This window comes from Lepus europaeus, chromosome 9, assembly GCF_033115175.1.
Source record: "Lepus europaeus isolate LE1 chromosome 9, mLepTim1.pri, whole genome shotgun sequence".
Taxonomy (NCBI): domain Eukaryota; kingdom Metazoa; phylum Chordata; class Mammalia; order Lagomorpha; family Leporidae; genus Lepus; species Lepus europaeus.
This window is the reverse complement of record NC_084835.1, coordinates 27662241-27673937: the sequence shown is the minus strand read 5'-3', so window position 1 is coordinate 27673937 and position 11697 is coordinate 27662241. Positions and strand designations below refer to the sequence as shown.

At 57.1% G+C, this 11697-nt stretch overlaps 1 protein-coding gene across 2 annotated transcripts in view; it reads left to right on the top strand.

Annotated features, from left to right (window-relative positions):
• Nucleotides 1–33: 33 nt before the first annotated feature.
• The window catches only part of CHDH (choline dehydrogenase), a 29005-nt gene continuing 17341 nt past the window's right edge, over nt 34–11697 (top strand). Inside the window, exon 1 of one of the 2 annotated variants that reach the window (XM_062201098.1) lies at nt 34–358. The gene's annotated coding sequence lies outside the window, so the exon portion shown is untranslated. Of the gene's footprint in view, nt 359–1331; nt 1475–11697 lie in introns of those variants that run through there. The other variant, XM_062201099.1, reaches the window with a different exon arrangement.

Genomic DNA, 11697 nt, shown 5'->3' with positions numbered 1-11697 from the left:
GCAGAGCCGCTGCCCGGGCAGTGAGCGGGCTGGCCGGCCGGCCCTTCGCAGGGTGGGGAAAGTGGCAGCGCCCTCGCCCACGGGGCTCGGAGGAATGGGCCGGGTGCAAGGGGCCGGGAGCTCTGGGCAGGCGGCGCACGAGCGGCTGCGGCGCGCGGCGGCCCTTGCGCACAGGTGCGCTCGGTGAGCCAGGTGCGCCGAGCGTACTCAAGCCCCGGGGTCTCGCTTCCCGCCCTGCCCGAGGCCCTTCCGGACGCGGGGAGCGCGCGGGGCTCCGGGCAGTCAGTTACAGCGCAACGGAGCGCGAGCAGCCGCCGGCGGCACCGGCTGTCCCGGCACTTGGGCCGGGCTGCAGAGGGTGAGTGGCGGGGAGCGCGGCCGGGGGCTGGGGGTTTGGCGAGTCTGGAGGGCCGGGCGGGGCGCCGGGCTCTCGGACACAAAAGGAGGTGGGGCGCCGGTGCCCAGCAAGCCTCGTTGACTTATTTGGGGTGTGTGTGGGGGGGGGGGGCGGTCCTGCGCCGGGAACTGAGACGACAGTCGAGCGGCAGAAAGCCGCTCCCCGCGGGGCACTGCTCTTCGGTCTCTGAAGCGGAAGCCTGTGCGCTGTGGTTTGGGGGCCGAGAGGAGGCTCCCGCCCGCTGGTCTGGGCGAGACCACGGGATCTGCTTTCCCCAAGTCCCGCATCCCTGCCCCTTTCCCCCGAGCCCCGGGGTGGGTGTTCCGGGGGCCATGCTCTGAGCCAGGTTTGTGGGAAAGGTAACAGAACCTGTCCGCAGCTCGGAAGTGAATGTGGCCATGCTCAGGGTCATTGAAACCTGGCTGCATTAGCTCCACTGTGCAGGTGAGAAGGCAGAGGCCTAGACAGGGATGGGAATTTCTGGGTGGGTGGTCAGCTGGTGAGCTTGAGCCAAGCAGCTGTTTTTGGTGAGGCCCTGCTGTGTGCCTGGGGTGGGGCCTTTGTGTCTGTGCTCTGCATCTGGGGCCCCAGGACATGGGACTCCTGACCGGGAAAAGCAGCCTGGTGCTGGGCTGCCTGGGGGCCCCTCGCACAACCTCTCTGAGTTGCTCTGGGGCTGTGGTCGCTGAGGTCCTTCGTTTCTGTCCAGCAAATGCCTGCTGGGTGGCAGGTTCCGAGTGCAAAGGTGAACCAGCACACAGGCACTCTGGGAATGAGACCGAGCTCGGTGAGAAGTGGAGGGCGGTGGTGCGTGCCTTGCTGTGCCGGCCAGGCTGGAAACTGCCTCGTCGGCTAGTTTGAGATCCTGAACTTTGTCCCAGGGTGCCCAGGCCTGCATGGCTAGGAATGCCCCCTGCATGGCTGCGAGCAGGGAGTTGTTCTCCCACTGTGTTTGCTAACAGAATTCTGAGTCCTTGCTGCAGGCCAGACCCCGCTGCAAGGGCCTGGGGCTTTGAGTGTCAGGGTTCAGAGCGGAACCTGGAGATCTGGGAGGTGGGGAGAAGAGCCTGCCTGCAGGTGAGCGTCCCCCAGGCCAGGACTGAAGGCAGGGTGGGGAATGCGGCCGGAGGAGCTCCCCCATCAGAGGGGAGGCGCTCAGGGAGTCTCCTGTGGCAGAGAGCTGGTGTATGGGTGGATGGGGGGTGGGGCGTGGGCCCAGAGGTGCCGCTTTAAGAAGGCGAGGGGCTGGGATTCTTTCTCCAGGTGGAAGCTGGTGAGCCGCGGAGAGAGGCAGAATGAGGTGGGGGTGGTGTGGAGGTGGCCAAGCACACAGCATGAGTGCCCCCCCTCCATTGTCTTGGAGCCAGAGTTGACAGCGCCCGGGTCTCCTGCGGCTTTGGGCTGGGGCTCTGCAGACAGAACGGTGAGAGGGTCTGGAAGGAGCGGCTGTGAGGAGGGCCCTGCAGCCTCCACTGGCCAGCCCGGCGAGTGGAATCACACGTCCCCATCTCCTGTGGACTCCCAACCTCCAGGGTCCCTCTCTGAGAGGCCTTGATGAAACGGGAGCGTCAGCGCCGCCTGCTGGAGGGGACGGTGTTGGCAGCTTGCTCAGTCCCTGTCCTGGCCCTGTGACAGGCTCCTCTTGTGTCAGATGGAATGGATGAGGCAGGAGAGTGGCAGTGAGGTGACGCAGTGGGGGACAGATGGCCCCCAACAGTCTTCAAAGGTCTGCCGAGCCTGGGCTTGGAGTCTGAGGGCTGGCGCTCATTACTTGTTTGAATGAATGAATCAAAGCAGATCTTCCTTGAAGGCCAGAGCTTAAGCCTGCCACCCAGGAGACTTGGTATGTCTGCCTCGTCTTAGTCCATAGGTGGGGCAAAGGTCATTACAGAGCCCGGGAGGCAGCTGTGCCTCAAACCCCCTGGACGGGATCTGTGCCACCTCTGGGGGTCACGGCTCCCTGGTTCTCTGACTTGCCGTCTTTTGGCCTTAAGCACAGCTGTTGGTGTTTTACAGCCTCAGTTTCCCCATCTGGAACACAGGGCTGATGTCGGCCCTGTGTCCCCAGCAGGGTTGTTAGGAGACTCAGAAGAAAGACAAGGCAGGAAAGCAAGTCTCAGACCTTAAAACTGCTGCACGGATTTAGGGGCTGGGGAGGCAGGGCAGTGAAAGAGAAACCTGTTATCTCCATGACCCTGAAAGAGATATCCTGTTGGGCCCAAGAGTAATGACAGTGCTCGGGCCCTGTCCAGCCCTGTCCGCTGTCAGCAGCTGCCTGTGTCGTCTGCCAGAGCAGAAGGGCGGGACAGTTGTTGACATGTCCTAGGTCCAGCCTCCGCCCACACAGGTGGAATTTTCCACTTGGTTCTCTTGCAAAGATTAATCAAGGCCCTGGCTGATCAACAGTAGATTCATTGTTTCTTGCCAGGGAGGCCCCTGGAGCTGGGAGAGGAGCAGCTGGGGGTGTGCCCAGCCTCAGGGCCTTCCACCCTGAGCCCTGTGTTCTGCTCCAGTTGGTTGGGCTTGGTGGACGCAAGTTTAACTCGTCCTGGAAGCCACCCTGCAGGCATGTTCCCGTTGTTCCCAGGAGGGCTGCAAACTTTTTCTCCGCTGCAGTAGGAGAGGCTGGCCTGGCAAAGCCCGTGGGTCCTCTTTCCCGGTCCCCCAGGTTTCCACGCGTGTTGTTTTCACACTGGGACATCACAGAAAGGCCAGAATGCGGCAGAGGGGAGTGCTACTGTTCCTGCGCAGTCCCGAGGGGCTTCAGGGAGGTCACCCTAGACTTCAGGGGCAAAGCGTGAGCACCGTGCTGGCCACATGGAGCCGGCCTGGTGATGCTTGTGTGAAATCAGAGCATGACGATGCTATTACTAATAATAACTCAGAGCAGAATGGAACTCAGCTTGTTAGCGGAGATCCGAGTGGGGTTCTCCTCTTCGCACAAGAACTGGGGTATGGCATGATCCGAACGGATGGGACAGAATCCGGGAGTCACTCAGGCCGGGGAAAGCAAGGTTGCATGGTTACATGCAGAGAATACACCTGGCAGGCCAGGCGGCAGCTCAGGAGAGCTGAGAGCTGGGCATGCGCCGTCTGGGTTCAGACTGGGTCTTTTAAGGGGCACGGGTTCAGTTCCCCTCCTCCTCTTCCTCCTCCTCCTCCTCTTCCTTTTCTTCCTTCTCCTCTTCCTCCTCTTCCTCTTCTTCCTCCTCCTCCAGGACAAAGGGTTTGCTGAGTGCAATTTAGAATTCCTCCCCAGGTTCTTGCACTGGGCAGGGGAGCCTCCCTTAGGTCGGCTGTCTTGAAGGAAGAGTGTGATGGATTTATCGCTCAGTGTTACCAGGCTAGGTACCCTGTTTAGTGCTGAGGAGAGAGCATTGTCCCAGAGGAGCTTCCTGACAGGTTCGTGCTGTGCACTTGATAAAATCCCTGCCTGCTTCCAGCTTTCCGCTGCAACCATCCACTTGTGTTCTTGGCGCTCCGTGAACTATGACATGGATGGCTCTAGTCCCACCCACTTTGTAGATGAGGACCCCGAGGCCGGAGATGTGAAAGCAGGAGTGGCGGCCGAGCTGAGGCTGCAGCCCAAAGACCTTGACCGCCAGCCACGTTCGCTTTTAAAACAGAACAACCTGAACGTAGACGCCCAGCACTCGGCACAGGGGCTGCATGCGAGCGTGAGGTCGTTCCCTAGGGCTGTGCTGGTGATGCACGGGTGCTGGTCGATGTCTTGGATTAGCCCCAAGCTCCGGGCTTGTTTCTGTGCTCTAGTTTGGCGACAGAATACTTGGCAGTGGAGAGAAAGCAGCTGTCTTCTTTCTCCTTTTTCTTGTGTAAAGCAACTTGATTTGTAGTCTCAGCCCCTCCGCAGCTAGGCTGATCCCGGAGGTGGGAAGGGGAGCCGTGGGGAGGCTGCGTGAGAAAGCTGGCTGGGTCGCCGCGCTGCCTGGGGGCCTGGCCCCGGGCCAGCACTCGGCACACTTCCTGGGCCTTGCTGGCCCCTGCCGGAGGTGGCTCCGCTTGCCCTGGTGTGGTAGCAGGCGAGTGGGTGTGGATTGAAAAATCCAACAGCCTGGGAAGGGTGTTAAGGCGCTGGTTCAGGATGCCCGCATCCCGTATCAGAGTGCCTGGGTTGGATTCCTGCCTCCAACTCCTAATGCAGACCCTGGGAGGCAATGGTGAGGCCTCAAATAACTGGGTCCCTGCCACCCACGTGGGAGACCTGGGTGGAGTTTCCTGCTGGCTCCTGGCTTCGGCCTCAGCTACTGTGGTAGGCACTTGGGAGTCACCCAGCGGAGGGGAGCTCTCTGTCCGTTGATTTCTCTGCCACAGGCTTTGCAGTGCTCCTGCTGCTGACCATGCCGTGTTAGGAGGAGATCCTGGAGTCTGGGCAGCAGACATAGGAGGAAGCTCCATCCTAGGGTCTCTGGCAGGCCATGTAAGCTGATGGATTTGGGGTCTCCAGGGGGTTCCTATCTGGTCCCTAACAGTGCTTGTCAACCTCTCTGTAGTGAAGGACCAGGTGGTTGTTAAATTTTAGTCTCTTGCTGAGCCCTTTAAAACTACAAGGACACTGCCGCAGTCACTGGGGTGCAGCTGCTTAGGCCACAGCTCGAGATGCTGGCATCCCATGTGAGAGCTGCTGGCTGCTCTGCTTCCGATCCAGCTCCCTGCTCCTGTGCCTGGGAAGGCAGTACAGCAGATGATGGCCCCAGTGCCTGGGGCCTTGCCACCCACGTGGGAGACCTGGATGGAGTTTTTGTGGGCATTTGGGGAGTGGACCTGCAGCTGGAAGAATCTCTCTGTCTATATGTCTGTCTCTCTCTGCCTTTTAAAAAAATAAATATTTTCAAAAGAATTATTTATTTATTTTGAAAGGCAGAGTTACAGAGAGGCAGAAGAGAGTTCTTCCATCTGCTGCTTCATTCTCCAAATGGCTGCAATGGCTGGAGCTGCGCCAATCCGAAGCCAGGCTCCAGGAGCTTCTTCCAGGTCTCCCACACAGGTGCAGGGGCCCAAGCACTTGGGCCATCTTCTACTGCTTTCCCAGGCCATAACAGAGAGCTGGATCGGAAGTGGAGCAGCTGAGACTTGAACAGGTGCTCATATGAGATGCTGGCACTGCAGGCTGTAGCTTTACTGGGGCTATGCCACAGCGCTGGCCCCAAATTGTTTATTTTTAATTTTTTAAATACAAGGATACCTCAAAAAGTTCATGAAAAATAGAATTTAAAGATGTTTATGCGGTTGTGAAAATCTTTTGAAATCTCTAGCTTATTCATGCACATCTCCGTGAGCATTTTGAAGTCCCCTCATACAATAAGAACGAAGAACTATCTCACATAAACCCCTTATCTCAGTTTCAGAAGGTCACTGTCTCAGATTGCTGTGGGAGTTGCATGTTCTGACTTTCGATTCTGCGCTTATCTTTGGCAGACAGCCACAGATAGTGCGTGAGCCCGCACTGCCGGCCGGCTGCGCCGTATCCTGTCACGTCTGGGTGTGAGGCGAGTATTTTGTTACTGAGACTCTAAAAACTGTTGACCCTTGTCCCTGAGGGGCAGCCTGTTGGTGCAGCAGTTAAGACACAGCTTAGCCTGCGTCCCATCTGGGAGTGCCTGGTTCAAGTCGCGCCTTTGCTTCCAAGCCAGCTTCCTGCTGATGCACGTGCCTGGAGGCAGCAGGTGATGGCTCACATAGTGGGTCCCCGCCTCCCATGTCGGGGACCCGGATGGGGCTCCTGGCTCCTGCCTCTGGCCCAGCCCGGGCTGTTGTACACATTTTTTTAAAAATTTTTTAAAGATTTATTTTTATTTGTTTGAAAGTCAGAGTTGCACAGAGAGAGGGGAGAGAGAGAGAGACAGAGACAGAGACAGACAGGGAAGGAGGGAGAGAGAGGGAGAAAGGTCTTCCATCTGCTGGTTCACTCCCCAGATGGCTGCAACGGCTGGAGCTGTGCTAATCTGAAGCCAGGAGCCAGGAGCTTCTTCCAGGTCTCCCATGCGAGTGCAGGAGCCCAAGAACTTAGGCCATCTTCTACTGCTATCCCAGGCTATAGCAGAGAGCTGGATGGGAAGAGGAACAGCCAGGACTAGAACCGGCGCTCATATGGGATGCCACAGTGCTAGCCCCTGTTGTACACATCTGAGGGGAGAGAATCAGCACCCGGACGGAAGATCTCTCTTTTTCTGTTTCTCTGCCTTTTTTTTTTTTTTTTCCACAGAGTGGACAGTGAGAGAGAGAAACAGAGAGAAAGGTCTTCCTTTGCTGTTGGTTCACCCTCCAATGGCCGCCGCGGCCGGTGTACTGCGGCCGGCGCACTGCGCTGATCCGGAGGTGGGAGCCAGGTGCTTCTCCTGGTCTCCCATGGGGTGCAGGGCCCAAGCACTTGGGCCATCCTCCACTGCACTCCCGGGCCTCAGCAGAGAACTGGACTGGAGGAAGAGCAACCAGGACAGAATCCGGTGCCCTGACCGGGACTAGAACCCGGGGTGCCGTTGCTGCAGGCGGAGGATTAGCCTATTGAGCTGTGGCGCCGGCCTCTCTGCCTTTCAAAAAAAATGAAAATCAGTTAAAATTTTTAAGTTTTTTTTTTTTTATTTTATTTTTTTTTATTTGAAAGAGTTACGGTTACGGTGAGAGGGGAGGGGAAGAGAGGAAGAGAGAGGGAGAGAGGGAGATTGATCTTCCATCTGCTGGTTCACTCCCCAAATGGCCACAACAGCCAGGGCTGGGCCAGCCTGAAGCCAGGAGCCAGGAGCTTCATCCACGTCTCCTACGTGGGTGCAGGGGCCCAAGCACTTGGACCATCTTCTGCTGCTTTCCCAGGTGCATTACCAGGGAGCGGATAGGAAGTGGAGCAGCAGGGACTTGAATGGGCACCTGTATAGGATACCTGTGTTGCAGGCAGTGGCTTAACCTGCCACATCCCAACATTGGCCCCTATTAATAAAATTTTTTTACAAAGTGTACTGGAAAGAGGAAGCTGGTCACAGGCTTTTACCCTGGACACTTCGTCTGGGCCAGTGTTGGAGTGTGTGTCTCTGAAGCAGCGCTTGCAGACAGCGTGACCGCAGGGCCACTGTCCCACCTGCCAGGCAGCCATTTCTCTGCATCCAGTTCTCAGATGAATAGGAGCCCCGCCCGTTGACAGATCAGCAGGAGCTGTGGGTGGCGGAGAGCAGGGCTTCCTTCCACCTCACTCTGTAGGGTTGATTGCTTACTTGTGTGTGGCCTTTCCCGCGGGATCCTGTTGGTGATGCCCCTTTGGCTTGTTCCTCCGGCTGCCACACTGCCCGAGAATTGGCCGATGGGCCCAGAGGTGCCATCATGTTCCGCTCCCAACTCTGGCGAGGGCCGCGCAGGAGTGCTGGCTGCGGTCTCCCGGTCAGGCTCCTGCCGCCACTGCAAGGAGCCACCGTTGGTTTTTTGATCGTGGGTGAAGTCGCTTCGGGGAGGCTGATACTGACCTGCACCTGTGTCTCTTCCTGCTTGGCGCTGGTTGCAGGCCCCCTCACTCTGAGATCAGTTAGGCTGCGTGGAGAGCTGGCCAGAGGGGCGGAGAGGGGCTCTCAGGAGCAGGGACGCAGCTGGGATGGCAGGGGCAGGGTCCTGGGGCACATGACCTGATCCGTGCCAGTGTCCAGGCCTGGACCAAAGTGGGTGGGCCCGGCAGCTCTGACTCCACCCCTGGAGGAGTTCCTGACCCGCCCGCCTCCTCTCCCAGGAAGAACAGTGCACTCTTAGATGTCAGTCATCTAACAGGCATTTTCCCAAGTGCCTGCTGCCTGCCAGGCCCTGGCAATGACTGGATGTGGTGGGGAGAGCAGCCAGGGCCGTGCTGTGGCCACTAGGCTGTGGGTGTCCTAGTGGCCGCCCGAGCCTCCTGCGCCTGGCCCCAGGAGGGCCCTTGGCAGCCCCTGCAGAGGGCGGGGCTCCTGTTCTTCAATGCTGTATTACTGTACAGCTGTGCACACCTGGGCCTAGGTCCCCTCGGCTGTCTCTGCAGCGGGTGGCCCCACGTCCCCACCTTCACCGGCGTGCAGGGCGTTTATGTCTGGAGGGTCCCGTCCCTTGAGGGGCCACCCTGACATGCCCCCCACCCCCTATCCCCTGTGTGCCAGGAGCTCAGCTCTGGGTGGGGCCCGGAGGGAATGAGTCCCCTCAACAGTGACCTCTGTCACACCCGGCCTCCTGAACACACCTCAGGTGCATGGGCTGTGGGCGAGCAGCTCGGGGCCTCACCCTCGGTGTGGGGACCGCACAGTTGCCCACCTGGAACCTTGCATTTGGGGGCGACCCCCATAGGGACTTAGCATACACAGAGGGTGGGTCCTTGAAGGCAGAGCCAGGGCCCCAGGGCCTGAGGAAGTGCTGAGGGGGCAGCAGAGGGGAGGGGGAAGCAGACTTGCATCCAAGGAGCCACCAGCATCAGCCGCCCTCAGAGGCCTGGGGCCAGCAGCACCCCGGCGCTGGTAACCGTGGAGCTGGGGAAGACAGCAGGCCTTTCAGACTCTTGGCTCCCACCTTGGGGTTTCCTGGCAGCCTCTGAACAAGACCCTTCCCACCCAGGGCCACCACCCTCCACTCTCGGCAGCCCACGTGGGACTGCGAAATTAGACACCTGTGCCCATGCGGCGGGCCCTCCAGGCCAAAGGAGAGCACCTGAACCTTTGCTGCCCCTTCAGTGCCCTGGCCTGGGTCCTTGGGTTCTCCCCCGTTTCGAGTGCAATGGCCCCGACCCCTCAGCTCCCGTGACGTGGCTTTGGGGGTCAGTCCAAGTGGCGAGGTGGTTCCCAACCTTGGACTTGACCTGGGGCAGGGCCAGGGCCAGAGCTCCACCCCTCAGGGCTTGTTTCACTCCTCAGACGTGGGTGATGGTGATGCCTCCCCTGCCACACATGTACGCACCCAGCATCTCCTCTGGGGCTCAGTAGGGTAACTGCTATGAAGTGCTCGGCACAGGGAGCTTTTTTCCACATCCTGACCAGCATCTGTTATTTTTTGTCTTTTTAAATAATGTGCATTGTGCTTGGGATAAGAAGAGGGCTGGTAATATTGAGCATTTTCCATGCATTTGTATAGCTGCTTTTGAGAAATGCCTATTCAGATCATTTACCCATTTATTTTAGTATTATTTTTTAATATATTTATTTATTTATTATTGAAAAAGAGTTACAGAGAGAGGGAGAGACAGAGAGAGGTCTTCCATCTGCTAGTTCTCTCCCTGGATGGCTACAATAGCCAGTTCTGGGCCAAGCCAAAGCCAGCAGCTTCATCCGGGTCTCCTATGTGGGTAGCAGGGGCCCAAACACTTGAGCTGTGTTCTGCTGCTCTCCTAGGCACATTGGCAGGGAGCTGGATTAGAAGTGGAGCCACTGGGACACAAACCAGCGCCCATATGGTATGGGATGGCGTCTTTGGCGGCAGCTCTACCTGCTGCGTCACAATGCCGGCCACCACTTACCTGTTTGAAAGTGATTATTTGGTCTTCTGCTTGTTCAGCTCCTTACATAGTTTAGTTATTAATCCTTTGACTAGTTTGGAAATATTTTCCCCATTCTGTCTGCCTTCTCTTCGCTCTGCTGTTTCCTTGGACATGCAGAAGGTTCTTGGTGTGACACAATCCCATTGGTCTACTTCGCTTTCGTTGCTTGTGCTTTTGGTGTTTTATCCATTGGTACATTGCCTGTGTCCCTGTGTTTTCTTTCATAAATACAATTCTAGGGTTTACATTTAGGCCTCTGATCCATTTTGAGTAGATTTTGTTTTTAAGGTTTATTTTTTATTTATTTGAAAGGCAGAATTAGAAAGGGAGTGAGAGAGAGAAGAGAGATCTTCCCTCTGTTGGCTCACTCCCCAAATGGCTACAATGGCTGGGGCTGGGCCAGGCTGAAGCCAGGAGCTTCATTTGGGTCTCCCACATGGTTGTAGGGGCCCAAGTACTTGGGTCATCTTCTACTGCTTTCCCAGGTAAATTAGCAGGGAGCTAGATCAGAAGTGGAGCAGCTGGGACTTGAACTGGTGTCCATATGGGATGCCGGCCTCACAGTTGGTGGCTTAACACATCATACCACAATGCTGATCACTTGAGTAGATTTTATTTTATTTTTTTGAAAGGCAGATATGTGTGTGTATATATATATATATATATATATATAGAGAGAGAGAGAGAGAGAGAGAGAGAGAGAGAGAGAGAGACGCCACAAGCGAGCTTCCAGCTGCTGGTTCACTCCCCAGATGGCTGTAGCCACTGGGGCTGGGCCAGACCAAGGCCAGGAGCTTCTTCCGGGTCTCTCACGTGGGTGGCAGGAGCCCAGGGATGTAGGCTATCTTCCACTACTTTCTCAGACACATCAGCAGGGAGATGGATGGGAAGTGGAGCAACTGGGACTAGAACTGGTGCTCATGTGGGATGCCAGTGTCAAAGAGGTTTAACCTACTGAACCACAAGGCTGGGACCTGAAGTGGGAGGTCTTTAGGTTGCTGGGCCGTGTCCCTGGAAGGTGGTTCTCCTGAGAGGACTGGTTCTATGAGCAGTGCCTGCTCCCAGTCTGTGCTGGCTCGCCATGCGATCCTCTCTCTAGGGGCATTCTGCCATGCGCTGCCCTAACCGGACGCCAGACTCAGGGCGTCTCCGTTACCGTGGCTCCAAGCCCGAGAGTGGGAATGAAAAGTTTCTAAGTGATCCTCGCTCAGGCGCTGCAGTTGAGGTAAAGCAGAGCTGACGAAGAAGGGGTCTTGGGCTTCCTAGGCCCGGAGCTTGGGGAGAGGCAACACAAGAGCGCTCTCTGAAGCAAAGCGACCTACCGCGCAGACTCCCGACAGCCACTGTGCGCAGACACGATGCCTGTGGAACTCCCTGCCGCTGGAGTCGCCCGTGTCTCCCAGGGACGCCACCCCACCCACCCTTTCCCATAATGGGCAAGCAGGGCTGCACAGCGTTCATTGGCTGGTTCTTCTTTGTGGGGGAGGCGGCTAACACTGGCACCTCTGCTTGGCCGTGTTCAACTTTTTGAGAAGCTGCCAACTTGTTTTCCAGAGTGGCTGCGGCGTTTTACATTTCCACAAGCAACCCACGAAGGTTCTGACTTCTCTACAGCCTTGTCAGCATTTGTTGTTTTCTGGCTTTTTTTTTGTTCGTTGGTTCGTTTGTCTTTGTTTTTGTTACAGACCTGCCTATCCTATCGTGGTTTGGATTTGCTTTTCCGGAATGCCTGGTGCTACCGAGCATCTTCTGTGTGCTCGCCGGCCAGTGCAGGTCCTCTTTGGAAAAATGTCTGTTGGAGTCCTTTGAGCAC